Genomic DNA, 10,762 nt, shown 5'->3' with positions numbered 1-10,762 from the left:
TTAACAGATCCTCCTTAATCGCGCAGCTGAAATCTAATCGCCTTAATTGGCAGATTCGCGACCCCTATTGCTCATTATTATCAAGGCAGGAATCCGGCTGGCAGTGAGGAGGCGAGTGTACGAGCGCACTCGACTCCGGACCGCGCTCGCTGGTCGCACGTACGTTCGCGCTTCCAGCGAGCGCGGATTTCATTGATGAATCAGGGCCTAAATCTCTAAACTTCTCACTGAAACTTGGCTTTTCTCCTCACACTCTGCTGCTGCTCTCTACTTTGGAGGCCTGCACTTCACACACACCCCTAGACGGGCAAGAGAGTAAGGGGTGGTGTGGGTCTAATTCTCTCCCCCAACTGTACATACATTGTCTATCCTACCCTGCCCTCATTTTCACCTCTTTTAAAGTCTATTCCATCCGTCTTTTCTGCCCTCTACCCCTCATTGTCACTGTTTTCCAATGACCCGCCCACCATCATCCTCTGCGACTTTATTGTCGCAGTGGATGACCCCAACCATCCTTCCTCAGCCGAACTGCTCTCTATTACCTCTTCCTTTAGACTCACACAGCACATAAACAGCCCCACACACATTGCCGGACACACATTGGACCTGGTATTTTTCAAACCCAACCCACCTGGACAAATCACCATTTCCTCTTTCTGACCACAACCTTCAACCTATCTAACTTTTGCCCCCTTCGCCACATCCCAGACCTGGCCAATGGCAGAGAAATATCTGTAACTTTGTCCACAACCTATTCTCAAACTGCCTGTCTCTAACCCCCTCCCTCTCCAAAATCACCCCCCCCAGATAAAGCTGCCTCCCAGTTCAATCTCTTTTTTTCTTTGGCTCTTGATAAAGTTCCCCATGCCACCTTCCACTACCCCCGCCTTGCCAACCCCTGACCCTGACACAACAATCACACCAAACATTTACAAAAGACTGTGCAGCTGAGCGCCAGTGGAGGAAATCTGGCCTTAGTACCGACTTCATTGACTACAAAGCCAGACTACAACACTTTAACACTGCACTAACTGTTGCTAAGCAAAAGTATTTCTTCTCTCAAGCTTCCAGCTTATACATCCTCTTCTCAACAATTGAATCCCTCCTAAACCCCACACCTGCTCCCCCCACAATTACCTTCTCTGCCCAAGACATAGCCACCTACTTTAGGGATAAGACTGTCAAAATCAGACATGGAGTCTCTACTCACTGGGCCACTTCATCCATATACACTCCTTCCACCTGTAAATCATCACTGACCTCCCTCAGCCCTGTTACTGTGAATGAAGTCTCCTCTCCATCTACTACCTGTCCACTTGACCCAATTCTCCTGCTGATCTACTCATTCCTCCACCCTGGCCTCCACGCTAACCGAACTTTTCCACCTTTCTCTCTCTACTGGTATCTACCCCTCTGCTTTCCAACATGCTAATATTATCCCTATCCTGAAGAAACCCCCACTATACCCCTCTACACCTTCTAGCTACTGTCCTATCTCCCTTCTCCCATATGTTTCCAAATTTCTTAAAAGACTTCTAAAAGAGTAACCGTTTACCTGAACACCAACTATCTCCAGTCTGGCTTTAGAGCTGCCCATTCCACCGAAACAGCTCTTACTAAAGTGGCCTGGATCTTTCCTCTCCTTTTGACACTGTTGATCACCCCCTTCTAATACAAATCATGCACTCTATTGGTATCTGTGACACTGCTCTCTCTTGGTTTACTTCCTACCTGTCTGACCGCTCCTTTCAAGTTTCTTTCAATGGTAATTCCTTCTCTCCCAATCTCATCCCTGTTGGTTTTCCCCAAGAGTGAATCCTTGGACTGGTTCTCTTTTCTCTGTACACCTCCTCTCTCGGTAGTCTCATATCCTCCTTTGGCTTACAGTACCATCTGTATGCTGATGATACTCAAATTTATCTGTCCACCCCTGACCTGTGTCCCTCAGTCCTGGATAAGGTCTCATGCTGCCTGTCAGCCATCTCATCATGGATGTCTGACTGATTCCTGAAAATCAACCTGGATAAAACAGAACTCATCATCATCCCCCCTCAATTTCCAAATCGGAGAATCAAAATAAAGCTCCTGTGCTTTGCCTTCAAATCCCTCCACAGTTCTTGTCCAACATACCTTTCTCACCCGGTAGAAAAATACTCCCCTAGCGGCTCTCTCTGCTCCTCCAATGACTTCCTCACTCATACCTTCCTCACATGCATGACTGCAAGACTTTTCTAGAGCTGCCCTGAATCTCTGGAATGGTCTTCCTCGTCCTGTTCGGCTTGCTCCCACTTTATGCTCATTTAAAAGGGCACTCAAAACTCATTTTTTCAAACTTGCCTACCTATCTTCTGTATTGTTAAACTGTCACTACTTCCCACCACTACATATCTCCCCTCCTATTGTGTGTTACTTCCCCCACCTCCTAGATTGTAAGCTCTTCGGGGCAGGGCCCTATCCTCCTCCTGTCTCACTGTCTGTATCTGTCTTCATTTGCAACCCCTATTATTGTACAGTGCTGCGTAATATGTTGTTGTTAAATAAATCCTCTTTAATATTATTAATAAATAATAATAATAACGACATTTAGAAACAATAGGAAAGTATTTGTCACTTTTAAAACAAATCAAACCATTTATGTGAAGCCTAAATTGCAAACATTTTTTAAGGAAAGGTATTTAGGAAAATCAGCGCGATTGTTGGCCTTATTCACTGAAAATGCTAACTGCCTGGCTGTCAGGCTGATCAAATGGCTTGCCTTTAACAAGAATGCACATTCGATGTTCTGATTTCACTTTGCTATATGTTTTTCCAGGAAAGCGACGCATCTCCTTTCATAAAAACCCAGTTTTTTTTCCTGGCAGGCTATTGTAGTAGTTAGTTTTTATTTCTGCAGGTTTCCCCATATGGGATTTTCAATGTGTGTGTGTGTTTATTTTTTAAAGTTTTGTGACGCAAGAACTATTGCTGTACAATTTCCAAAACAAATATTAGTAGATACTGTCACTTGAAAGGAATGGGAGAATCCTCCAATACAAGACGCACAACTTGCCAGCAAATATTTAGGTTCAGTGTCTGGCTCCAGAGTTCCCAAGCTTACTCATGTTAATTAAAACAAATAATATAGAAGGTAAAAAAGCCCCAGTCAATTGCAGTTTCTTGTTAGGCACTATTTGATAAAAATAACTTAGTGGCATTACATATACTCTATTCTCTAAGGTACATTTTCATTTAATATTAATAACTCCTCACCAACATATTAATGTCTTTTCAATCAACATATAAAATATGTCTAACCAACAAACGGACTGTTTTCATGAGATCATCTCAGAGAAATGCAACTCATCCATTAGCTGGCATTTCTATGAGTTTAGATGCTGGTTAACGATGATCACTATTCAGCATTAATCACTCACTGACCTTTCTTTCATTTCTTGTGGAATTTAAAAGACAAATCCATACCATACAAGTCTCTACCAGAGCGTGCTATACATATTGGGTCTGATTTGTTAAAGTTTGCTAAGACAAGAGAAGATAAAACATCACGGAACCTGGGTGATCCAGCAAACCTGGAGTGGATCTGATCTAGAACTGAAATCATTTGCCAATAAAACAGATTTTGATTAATAAACCATTTGAATAATAAATCAGAATTTGTGTTTTAATCAGAAATCTGTTCCAGATTTGCTGGATCACCCATGTTCACATATGATAATCTATCTCCTCCAGTCTTGGAGAGTTTAAAAAATCATGGCTAATGTGTCTGCAATAATTTGCCAAGTTGTAGGATTTGTACCAATTGGAACTGATTTCTGCAGCTAAGTATCTTTTTATTATAAGGTTGACTTTTGCCTGCATTACTCTGTGTTATCTCTATCTGTAAACCTTGGAATAAACCAGACAATATTCATATACAAAGTCCCATGTTATATATAAAATCAGAAGAATAATGACATTACATTTTTGGCACCATTTGACAACCAATTTTAAACAGGTAATTTACTTGTTTTAACTATCATCACATGACTTGAAAAATTGTATTAACTTGTAGCTTTATAAAACCTTTTCCATTAATGGAAACAAAATGTATGGCCAATAATTAAGAAGACAAAAGCTGTCTATTTATGCCTAATAATAAATCTAGATAAACAAAGTAATCCTGACCAGATGGTACAATGCTCAACCTGTTTGTACCTAGGACATGGAATGGCATTTTCCCAAATACATTATAAAGAACAAAGTGGAGAACAGATTGATAGTGGTGAACAATTAGCTTTGCCTAATACCAAGACGCAACTGCAAAAGCTAAAAGACTTTAAGACATAGAAATGTGGAAGGAACCGATGTGATGCTGATATAGTATTGCCTCGGCACAACTCACTTAATAAATGTTATATATTAAAAAAAGTACCATACCTATCACTGTTCCCACTACCTTGTGGTACAACAATGAAGAAAATTATGTGTCACTTAATCCACCCTGAAAGCAAGAATATATAAAACTTGACATACTTCTAAGCTTGAGCTGTGTGACTGCCTATCTAAGCTGATGTGGGATTTGAATGTATGAACAGACCTAAGCAGCAGGATCCTTACAATCTGTATCAAATGCTGGCATTAGACGAGTCTTTATGAGCACATTCATAAAGGTTAGGCGACTTTTGTCTGTCCTTGTAGAATCCACAGGCATCTGTGTATCTTCAGTATGTCTTTAAAATAAAAAAGTGATTTTATATAGCTTGCAGGTTTCAAAAATGATAATACAGGTTATTACAGACCCATATGGGCCAGGGTTTAAAGGGCATATTCCTATTGGGGACATATCCCAAACTCTTTGGTTAGCCCGTAGAGGAGGGTGTTCTATTTTTTTCTAGTTGAGAAGTGAAGACGCAAAGTAGCAGGCATGTCATCAATTCATTTCCCTTTACAATGCAAATGACTGTATTGGCCGAGCACCCAAAACATAGGCCATGGTCACAACAAGATAAAAAACTGTTTATTTTATTCCTATCCTGACTTTTTAAATCACATTATCACATACAGGGTTTATTATAATCATAAAATAAAGATATAACTTAACCCATAAAAATTAAATGTAGAGTTACTGGTGATAGGACCACAATAATAAGACCTTTAGTCTGGTGTATAATCAAGCATTTTTGCATGTGAGCATTCTTGTTATTCTGTAGAAACAACGTGTATTGTTTTATCAGTGATTCAGGAACACAGTAAAACAAGGACTGCTGTGTGTGTATTCTAAAGAGTAATTGTTAGTATTCAAATGATTATTATCATTTTGCGGAAATTGTTTCTTCCAATCATTCTGTTTTTTTTTATTAGCAAGTGTCAAGAAGTTGAGCACAGTAAGATAAGCACCAGAACAGACTCTGTAACCACTGTGGCACCACTTTGTATGTTCAGGATTTACCACTTGAGGATGTCTTATATGTGTGGATGCACTTGTATATGGCAGATCATGGAAACCTATTAAGGAAGGCATAAAGTCTGATATTACACAGAAAAGTAAATTGGATTTTTTAAATTGGAGTGCCATGAGAAACTAAAGCTGCATACACACGTCAGATTTTTCTCGCCCGATAATCGGCATCGGCCAGATATCGGGCGAAAATCTGGCGTGTGTACAGTCGGTGTCGTCCATCGTCCGAACGACCGTCCTGTCGGATCCACGGACGATGAACGACGACCGATCCTAATGAAAGGGAAGGGGGAGAGCGCCCAGCAGGGTGCCGCTCCGTCGCTCTCCCCCTCCCCTCTCCATAGAGCATGAACGGTGCTGTATGTACAGCACCGTTCATGCATCGTGTAGTCCTTTGTCGTTGGAAAGGATCGTGAAAGATCCTTTCCAACGACAAAAATTGCACGTGTGTACGAAGCTTTAGTCTTCAGAGAATTTACTGTTTTACTGCAAAGGACTGTATGAAACTTGATGGAGGTGAAACTTGCATGGAATACTCAGTAAGCCAAAACAGGCCAAGAGAAAGCCAATCCCATATGTAAGTAAAGTGAAGAAGGCATCAGTTTTAGGGGCCTCCAGATATGGACCAGAGGACCAACCGCCAACCTTGGAGAGCTGTAATAAATCAGGCTCTACAACATATACTTATAGTTATTTGGCCTGATGAAGCAGACAGTGCTCTGTGAAAAGTGTTACCACTAGAAACCATTGGTAATACTTTATGGATGTATACAGATCTATATAGCTAATCACTCTAAACCTTATCCGGTCATATTCAATGTATTTTTTTAATTCGTCTGCACATTTAAAGCTGCCTGTGGGTAATACCCACATTCAAACCTCTATCATGAAAAAATTTAATAAATGAAAGTTGATATGGACTGTCTGGATGAAACTGGAAAACCTCAAGCCCCATAAATAGAGGGGCATTGTCTGATCTGCTGCTGCTTCCAATGCAGTAATGTGATTAGAATAAGCATATTCAGTACAGGAGAATAACATGCACAATTGTGCCAAGATAAGGCTTCAATTTAGGTGAACATTCTTTATTCCTTAAGTAAATCTGTGTCACCGACCTAATAGCCTAAAGCATGTGAAAGATGGGTAGCAAGAAACTAAAGCTGCCCCCAATATATTAACACAACTGTAAAATTATTATAGCTTCCAGCTGTTGGAATGTGTTGAATTATTTTTTTAAACTGGGATCAAGCAGGAAAGTTAAAAGCTAAAAAAAATTAGGTCCTTGAAAACATATTTAATCCAAGGGTATAAAAGAACCTTGAGTCTGTGTCTGACATATTTCATTGCCTTTACCATCTACTAACAAATATCCGGAATAGATTTTAACTTTGTAATGTCCTTGAAAACAAAGATAGTTTTGTTTTTTCCAGAGGGTGATTGTTAATGTGGGACTGATCGCTGTTGTTCTCAAAAATGTGTCTGTTCCAGTTTGAGAAAATAACAAATACTGTAAGTGTGTTGGGCTGAAATATAATAAATAAAAGACGGGAAGAAGAGGAGTGCAGAGGAAAAGACAGGGGAAGGAGAGGAGTGCAGGCAAAAATGTAGTGTAAACCAGCGGGCAGTATGTGTAAAAGATTAGTGTGGAGGGTATGACAGCAATCGGTGTGTTCAGAAAAGTGTGTTCAGCAGGTAGAATGTGTAGGAGGAAAGTGTAAAAGATTTGACAGGGATTGGTAAGTACAAGAGAGGAGTGCAGTGGGTATGACATTGGGTATAAGTACAGTAGAGGAAAATGAAGGGTATAAAAGGGCACATTATGTGGAGAAAGGGACGGTGGAGATCATGGCAGTAGGCCATGTGTGAAGAAAAGGAGTGTGGAAGGAATTAAAGCTTGCAGTATGTGAAGGGCAAGTGTGTAGAGAGTAGTATATGTAAGAGAGGAGTGTGGAGGGTATGACCACAGCCATTATGACCAGAAGAAAAATTGTGAAGGGTATAAAAGCTTGAAGTGTATACAAAAGGAGCATGGAGAGTCTGATAGCTGGTAATATGTGGCATACAGGATGTTTAGCAGGCAGGGATTGTGCAGGAGAGGAGTTTAGAGGGTATGACAGTGGGCAGTATGTATAGTAGAGAATGTTGGAGGGTATATGAACGCAGACATGTGCAAGAGTGGACAAGTTCGACAAGTGGAGGTGGTATTACAGGGGTAGTATGTGCAACAGAGAAGTGCGAAAAGAGGATTGTAAACTACATTCTTTATGTTCAGGAGAGAAGTGTGGCATAGCAGTGCAAAATTCAACATAGCTAGTTGTGGTCTAGGTGGGTGCTGGGCTAGATGTATTAGCCCAGCCTGGCTTTTTCACAAATACTTGACAAAATGATTGCTTTAAAATTCTGTTTGAACATTAATATTGATTAAAAAATATTACTTATATGTGAGCAACCAGTAAAAAAGGTCACATCCATGGTCTACTAAAATAGATGCATTCACCACGGCCTTTACAGGGTGTCTTTTTTGTCAGCATTCACTGAAAATACATCATCTTAGCTTTCTTCTGCTGAAAAAAAATGGTTTATGTTTAAATATGATACACATGTAAAACATCTAAAGTCATAAGCTTGTCCAAAACACAATATAGAAAACAAAAATGGAATGAGGAACATACATACACTATCTGTGCACATCATCAATGTATGAACTTCTCGTGCCTTGCAGTATATTGGTTAACATATCCAGTAACTAGAATGCTGCATGTATTTCCTGTAAATTATGTGCTATCCCAACCTATCTGTACATTATATTACCTTTTACCTGTGTTTATTGTATAATCTTTATTTTTTTTAATGCTCCTATCACTCATATACTGTGGCTCAGAAAACACCAGCCGCTGGAGGACTGATCATATATATCAGGGTTAGGCAAACTCCCGCCTTTAGGCCAGATACAGCCTAGCCAGTAGCCCGTTCTGGCCTAACGCCCCCCTGATCGATCCGGCCTAATCTGGGCAGGGATTGGCAACCCGCAGCTCCGGGTTTATTCTGTTTCCTTATAACATCTGGAAAAAAACGCTATATAACCTGCAATGAAGGGAAGCTGGCTAAATGCAAACAAAGCTGACATACAAAAACATGGGGATCAGGTAAGTTTTAATCACGTCAACCCTTTTCCTATAAGAGATCCTCCATCTCTTTCAGCTTGCTATCTTAGTATTGACAAATTCCAGCTTGCTGTCCCAGTTTGAAAAACCATATTCACCAGTACCAAATATGATGCCTGAAATTTTGATTTATTGCTGGGATTTTTGGAAGATGTCCAGGAGTGCAAAGTTTTCACCTTCTCTACCCATCCAGAAAGCCTCACAGTTCTCATGGCTGATCTTGGAGCCAAAAGCCTTTGTGTACCCTGCGCCTCATCTGGTGCTGAGACAATAACAGTAACATCATATTAGCTAAAAGGATCCATGCATCTTATCATGCTTTTACGCCTGACTGAGAAATCACCATTGTCTAACCTTGTTTTGTTTTTTTGTTTGTATTTTCTGTATATTTACTCATTGGGATTCTCATTGGGTGCTGAGTTCTTTTATTGGTGGAATGTCCCTGAAGATCCAGCAGATTTGATATCACAAAATGGAATTTGATGATGAATGTAATGAAGAGATATTAAGTATAAATATTAATATTATATATTAATATTAATATAATAATTTTAATATACCTTCAAAGAAAGAGAACTACAATGTAGTGTAAAGTACTTGATTCAATATTGCTAAAGTTCTCTGCAATATCCCCATTTTGAAAGTATGAACAGTACAAGGAAATCCAGACGTTGCACATACTTGCTGTAAATGATTTCAATAACACTGCAATATCCTGGGTCCTTGTGCAAGGCTCATTTTTAAAAAGATCAACTTTTGAATTAAATCTAAAATGATTTAATGCTATTCTGTTTCCTAAAAAAATAAGTTGGGCTATACAGTATAATTTCAGTCTACCAAGTTAAAAACCCTTGTTTAAATTCTTGTTTCATGAAATATTAATCATCAGGGTATTAAAATTTTTGGACAGTGAGGTCAGTGGTGACCTCCTCCCCATATCAGGTTTTGCACAGTTTATTTTGATAAAGTTAAAAAACATTCCTTTATGTATTTAATCATATTACTCAATACTGGTACAAGTAAGCATATCACAGAAATGTATTTTATAATAAATAGTTATGGAACCAAAGACCAAAAGAACATTTCCATTTCTGATACAGCTGTATACACTTGGACGAGAGCTAGCTATATAATTGTTAAGTGAAACCTTCTGTAATTCTAAATGAAGCCCGGCACTTGCACTGGGATTTCAATACTCTGTGAATAGCAATATTAAAGTTAATTTAATTTTAAAGCTACCATTATAGGCCTTTCCCCATCAGTTATAGATTATATATAAAGAGCATGATGCTTTTCAGGCATCCAGCTCTTGTGTGTAAGCACAAATATAGACAAATCACCATTATAATACAATTATCTCTATTGGTAGATTGGTGCAGGGAAGTGAATCAGACCCATCCATTTCATATATACAGTAAGAAGAATGTTATTGATAAAAGTCATTAACATTTTCATGGCAACCCTAATGCAAGTTTTTGGTGCTTGGACTAATATTCTGTAAATAATCCGAACATACTCTACTTACCGAAGCATTTTTCCCTATTTTATCACACAACCATTGTCATACTTAGTGTGGAGGAGTGTTTCTTCCCTTACAACATGGCGGAACCTCTTGAAATAAGTTGCAGGTCTTAGAGAACCTCTTTTATAACCACAGCTCACAGTACATTAGCTTGGAAGTCAGTAGGAAAAATGCCTCTTGCATTGCTAACCAATGAGAAGGCTGCCATTGGTGTCATCTAAACTGACCAGAGAATTATAATTTGCTCATTGCTCAGGAAACCCCTAGCAATCTCTGGTTGGGAAACCCTGGTGTAGAGTATCAGGCAAAACTGAGCTGTCATTGCCTAATCAAATTAAACAAAAATTTGTTAACCTTTGAACTGTGGTGAATGTTTTGTTTATGTTTTCGTTTATGTTTTCATTTATGTCCAACTCATGTTTGGAAACTCCCAAAAAACATGATGTCATTGGATTCATCAAATACCTGTATTTTGTGCCTAAATGTACAAATTGTAATAAAGTAGTGTATAATCACGTTGCTTAAACCTTTTTATACTTTTCAAAAACAAATAACAAGAAGTGGAAATAATATTTCAGAAATCATTACATTAGTGAGAAACTTCACTCTTCTGTTATCTTTAAAAGAGGAAGAAAGGTAAAG

The sequence above is a fragment of the Pyxicephalus adspersus genome, chromosome 2 (genome assembly GCF_032062135.1).
Source record: "Pyxicephalus adspersus chromosome 2, UCB_Pads_2.0, whole genome shotgun sequence".
NCBI lineage: Eukaryota > Metazoa > Chordata > Amphibia > Anura > Pyxicephalidae > Pyxicephalus > Pyxicephalus adspersus.
Note: the sequence above shows the minus strand (reverse complement) of the source record.